Here is a 5,781-nt window from a genome sequence, read left to right on the forward strand (position 1 = left end):
AAGGAAGGAAGGAAGGAAGGAAGGAAGGAAGGAAGGAAGGAAGGAAGAGAGGGAGGGAGGCAGGGAGGAAGGGAAGAAAGGAAGGAAGGAAGGAAAAAAGGAAGGGAGAAAGAAAGGAAGAAAGGAATGAGCGAAGGAAGGAAGAAAGAAAGGAAGGAAATGGTTTAAGAACTAAGTGGTGACTGGTATGAACAAAAGTTCCTGGAAAGAATCACATCTTCAGCTGAACCTTCTGCAAGGCTGATTAAGGGATTTGAATTTGTATGATACTGAAAGATCAAAATAGTGAATTATCTTGAGCCATCTCTAGTAACTTATTACCTACCTCTGTATGTGACCAGGAAATTCAAGACAATGAGCAGAAGTCAGAAGTGGAGGGGTGGGAGGCACAGATGATGTTTCCAAAACCACAAAGACAGAGGAGGCAGTGGGCTGACAAAGAGAGCTGTGGCTTCCTAGGACAGGGCAGAACTCCAGCAGCTTTGTGTAACTAGATGTGCCATACTTGAGAGAGCCTAATAAGAGCATCAGGGGAAACACACAGAACAATCACAGCCACCAATTTTCACACCCTGCTAACAGCAGAAAGCACACTGCCTATTGACTGCTGCAGAGAAACCTAACCACTTGTATGGTACACGTTCATTTCATAGCTTACTGATAAAATGGTAATTCTAACTGGTAAAGATTGATCCCAGGAGAATGATCCTTTTCCTGACTTTGTCCCACTGCAAACAGTCAAACTGGTAGATATTTCACTTCAAAGCTCTTAAACAAGTTTGTCACAGAAGCTAACAGAATTGAGATTTGTGTCTTCCTTTGCCACGGTATACTATGAGTCTGGCGAAGACTGTGAGACACTGATACACTCATTTGGTGTGGATGTGTATGGATAGGTGTGTCCTTTGCATGAAAAAGTGGCTAGTAAACCAATTTCTGTGTTAGCCCAATGTCAACTATTTTGCTCCATTCAAAGATCTCAGGTCATCATGCCAAGCTTGCCCTACCTGTGGAAAGTGGTAGAATGTCGCTCTGGTACATTCTCCTTTAGCTAAAAGAAAGAGGGAAATACATCTGAAATAAGGGAGAGCGTGTCGCTTCTCTGTGTGTAGTTATTATCCAGCCCAAATTCAGAGATTTCAGTAAGAGAAAATCTCACATCACAACAGACATCATTGGGTTTTCCTTAGTTCCCATAATACTTAATCTTCCTGTCTTCCTCAGTTGGTAGATAATACAGGATCACTTTTAAATGTTTTGAAATTATATTTTCATGCATTGTCATCTCTGCTTTTATATCCCACTATGATATGCCATAATTCAGTTGTGCTATGTTGAAGTTCGGGGGTGTCCCCTCTGAGGCCCAATACTTAATCAGTGCATAGCATCCAGCAACTGGGAAGATAGACTCTCTGTAGAGCTTCTGAAACCAAGCTAGAGGGATCACAGAGACAGGAAAGCACATGGGTTCCCAGTAAGCTGGTGCCTCCTTGTGAATAGTGGCCTGTCTGGAGACTTAACTCAAGTTTTATTCCTGGGGGAGACAACCTGCTTTCAGATGACAGTTTGCTACTACAGAGAGTTCCAGTCCATTCCATTTGAGTTGTCACCTCTGCATGATGATCTGTTTTCCCCATTTAAGGTTATTTATCCTGAAATAACAATAAAACGTCTCCCATTCGAGCCCTTTGCTGTTAGCTCACTTCATTCTTGGGGAGGACAAGACAAGAACCTCGTTGGAGACAGGAGATAGTCTCTGTGACCACTTCAGCTTCATTCTACAGAGATCTTTCAAAGCCACTTGAGATGCTATCCCAGTCTGAACAAATGGGACATGGTACAGCCCTCAAAAGACAGCAACTGTTAAACTTCAGAAGCCCAATAAACTCTTGTCATGGTTTGAATTTAAATATACTCCCAAGAAGTTCCTGTGTTGAACTTATTATTAGAAGGTGGTGTAAATTTTAGGAGATATTGTCTGGTTATAAGAAATAATTAGGACTTTAGCACTATGCCCTAGAAGCTATATCTTCTTTCCAGGCTCCTTTCCTATTCTGGTTTTGTTGTTGTGGTTGTGGTTGTTGTTGTTGTCATTGTTGTGAATAGACTGAACAGCAGGCATCTTAGAACTCTGGGTCAAGCTCAATTGGGCAAGAAGGGTCTTGTCACTCTCCAAAATCCTGCATGAAGACCATGGCAAAGTAAATAAATAAATAAATAGAATAGAATAGACTTCCAGGTCCCAAGTTTGTTGTCTCATGACAATGAGATTTAAAAAAGGGAGTAAGGCAAGTGAAAGCAAGCTTTGGCACATGTGCAGGAAAACATTCACTGAACACATAAAATCTACAAGCCTTCTTCAAATTTTAAAAGAATTATTACAGAACGCCGAGTAGTTACGGAAAAGTGAAAATTAAGTAAAAGCAAGAGAAACTCCAGAGAGAAGGAAGGACTTCAGACAGAAAAAAAAAAAGGACATGAGTGTCCTTTGTCCAGGACTCTTACAACACAGTTTCTAGAGACAGATATGAAGCATGAGTGTCCTTCCACATATAATTTCTTCTAACGCAACTAATTGCAACAGGTTTACTCATAAGTAAACTGTGTAAAAGCGAGAGGATGCTGGACAAAGCCTGAGGTCCTCTCTACTGACATTGATTCATTCCCTGGGTTATCATGGGTAAAGCCAGTGGAGGGCTCACATCCTGTAGGCATGGCATCTTTGCTCAATCAGGGAGATGATCATGTGACGTTCATGCGCCGACTGCCAAGTCAGAGTTGAAGCCTCCCTCCCACAATGTCTTCCCCATTCATCTCTGACCCCAGCTTTAACTTTTGACTGTCTGTTGGCTGTTAATCCTCAAGTGGTTTTACTTATACTAAAGTCTCTTTGTTCTCACGTTTACATGATCAGCCTGTAGCTTTGCCATTGCAGTGTTATCTGGATCTCAGACACCAAGTTGCAGCTGCCATCTTTCATGGTTACCCCTTGCTTACTGGGTGGTCTGGGTGAAGGGACTCTAGGCAGCTTAAGCATGACAAACATGGCTCTGGCAGGCCTTGCCCTTCTCTCCCATCCCCTCTGTCTTGCTAAAGCATTAGATTACATTCCTAAAGCTAGTCACCAAGGTCTATTCCCTTATTTGGACACGTCCTTCTCCTGTGGCTGACTGACTACCAAGGTCCAGCTATCAAAGTGTTGATATTTAGCAATCAAAAGCCGCCTTTGGCTCACCTAATTAATATTCCCAATTAAAATTAAGCACCTCATCCTAAACTGGGGTTTCCCATTTTACCTTTATAAACTGCCAAAATAAAACTCTTGTTGGAATTTTTGGGGTTGGTTAAAAGTCACCATGGGGTTTTTGTTTTGTTTTTCTTTTCTTTTTTCATTTTGTCTTAAAACAATACTTCTCTCACATTAAGAAGTAGGGTCTTTCTGCTTCTCAGCTTTCCTGCTAGTCTAATGGCTTGCTTTGGCCAGGATAATGTAACAGCACACGCATACCACAATTAGAGCCTGAGAAGCTACTCCTAGTGACAGTGTAAATACACTCCGTGTGGTGGTTTGTATATGCTTGGCCCAGGGAGTGGCACTATTAGAAGCTGTGGCCCTGTTGGAGTAGGTGTGTCACTATGGGTGTGAGCTTTAAGACCCTCATCCTAGCTGCCTGGAAGTCAGTATTCTGCTAGCAGCCTTCAGATGAAGGTGTAGAACTCTCAGCTCCTCCTGCACCATGCCTGCCTAGATGTTGCCATGTTTCCGCCTTGATGATAATGGACTGAACTTCTGAACCTGTAAGCCAGCTCCAATTAAATGTCCTTATAATTGCCTTGGTCATGGTATCTATTCACAGCAGTAAAACCCTAACTAAGACACTTGGGAAGAGGGGTCCCAGTCTCTCCTGACATCTCAGTGCACCCAAAAAATGACAAGGCCAAATGCCACAAAGGTCTTTACTCTGAATCAGTTTTCCTGGTTCCAGTAAATCTGATCAGGAATAACGCCTTTATCTTTACTCTGGATCTCCCAAAGTTTTCTGAATTTTATGATACTTTGCAAGCAGTCATCACTCCCTATGCAGGGGTGATGTAAGGAGCAGGCCCCTAACAGGACCGATTCCATTTTGTAATAGGAAACTTGTAGAGACAAGTCTGGTACTTATAGAGACAAGTCTGGAAGTGAAGTTGTGCTGTGATAACCAGCTGTAATAAAGTCAGGGCCTGGTGATAATCAGACACCAGTGGTTATCTGCCGTGCACGTGCACGTCAGCAGTAATGCTAAATCAAACATAAAAGAGGAGCCCAATCGGAGCGCTTCATCACACATTGATAGCTATGACTTCCTGACATCACACACTGGTAGCTATGACTGCCTGACATGATCCTCCACCAAGCTTCCTGTGTTCCCGATCATCAAAGAGTTAACTGAGAGAGCAATGCCTCCCCTTCTTGGTCAAGCACACTACTAGGTCAAATTAGCAATTCAACTAGCTGGAAGCCAGACCCTGCCTTCCAGACCTGTAACCGGAAACCAGCTTAAGGACTCAGGTCCTACAACTGAATGATGTACTTATTGTTATGCTTATTTCTTTGGTAATTAGCAATTTATTATTTGTGTTCATTGTGCATATTGTTAGAAGCAATGCATAGGAAATGTGGCTATATCTTGTTGTAGCAATTGCCTTAGCATTGGTGATAATATATTGTCTGCTATGCATCATTAAAGAGCAATTGAATGTCAAACCCTCTGTCTCTTTGGTGTACTCTCTCTTCCCTCTGGAGGAGCTGATGATCTCACAGTCAAATCCACCATAGGATCCCTGAGTGGAGCAGGACCTGTCTCTCCTCTCCCCAGGGAATACTAATTATCACAACCTGCTCGTGACAGATAAGAGTCAGGGCTGGAGACAGGAGAGATTCAGGGGGAGTTTGTACTGCAGTCTGGCAGCCTCTTGATTATGAGATATTCATATGTAATTAATGTTGAGGTAATAATTTAACACAAGATTAGTGATATGTTCTAAGGTTTTCCAGCTGTAGCTACAAAATATATTGACTAGCTCCCCTGAATTGGGTCATCGTCAATGGTCTAGAGGTTAAAATCTAGATCAAGATCCATCCAAAATCAACATATGAATGAAGCAGAGCCAGTGACTTACTAGAACACAAAAGAGAGAAGGGAGAGTGGCATTGTATTTAGTGCTGTACACATTGTTAGGATGGCCACGCTTCACAAAATAGTCTCCCTACATGCTCATTCAGGCAAACACAGTGGGTCAAAAACTAAAAAACAAACAAACAAACAAACGCCAAAAAAAGTCCAAAAGCAAACAAAGAAAAACAAACCAACAAAATGTTAAAGCAGAAGGAGACCCAGTAGGGAAGAAAGTCATTCCAAGAGAAAGTAAAGAGGGCAGGAGAAGGTGATAGAAAGGTGAAAATCATGAAAATGTACGGTATACACATATACACATATAAAAAAACTGGAGATAGGTCAGCAGTTAAGACACTAGCCGCTCTTCTGGAGAAGCTGGGTTTGGTTTCTAGCACCTCCATGGTGGTTCACAACCAACTCTCTGTAATTCTGGTTTTCAGGGGATCTGATCCCATCTCTGCCCTTTGGGCACCAAGCACAGACATTCGTGCAGACAAAATACCAATACACATAAAATAATAGAGAAACAAAATAAAATGAGAGTAAATAGAAATAACCTCACTGTATGCCAAACCAAAATACTATTCTCCATAGCAAGGCTTATGTCTTTATCATGGCTTAG

Source organism: Grammomys surdaster, unplaced genomic scaffold (assembly GCF_004785775.1).
Source record: "Grammomys surdaster isolate TR1022 unplaced genomic scaffold, NIH_TR_1.0 186, whole genome shotgun sequence".
NCBI lineage: Eukaryota > Metazoa > Chordata > Mammalia > Rodentia > Muridae > Grammomys > Grammomys surdaster.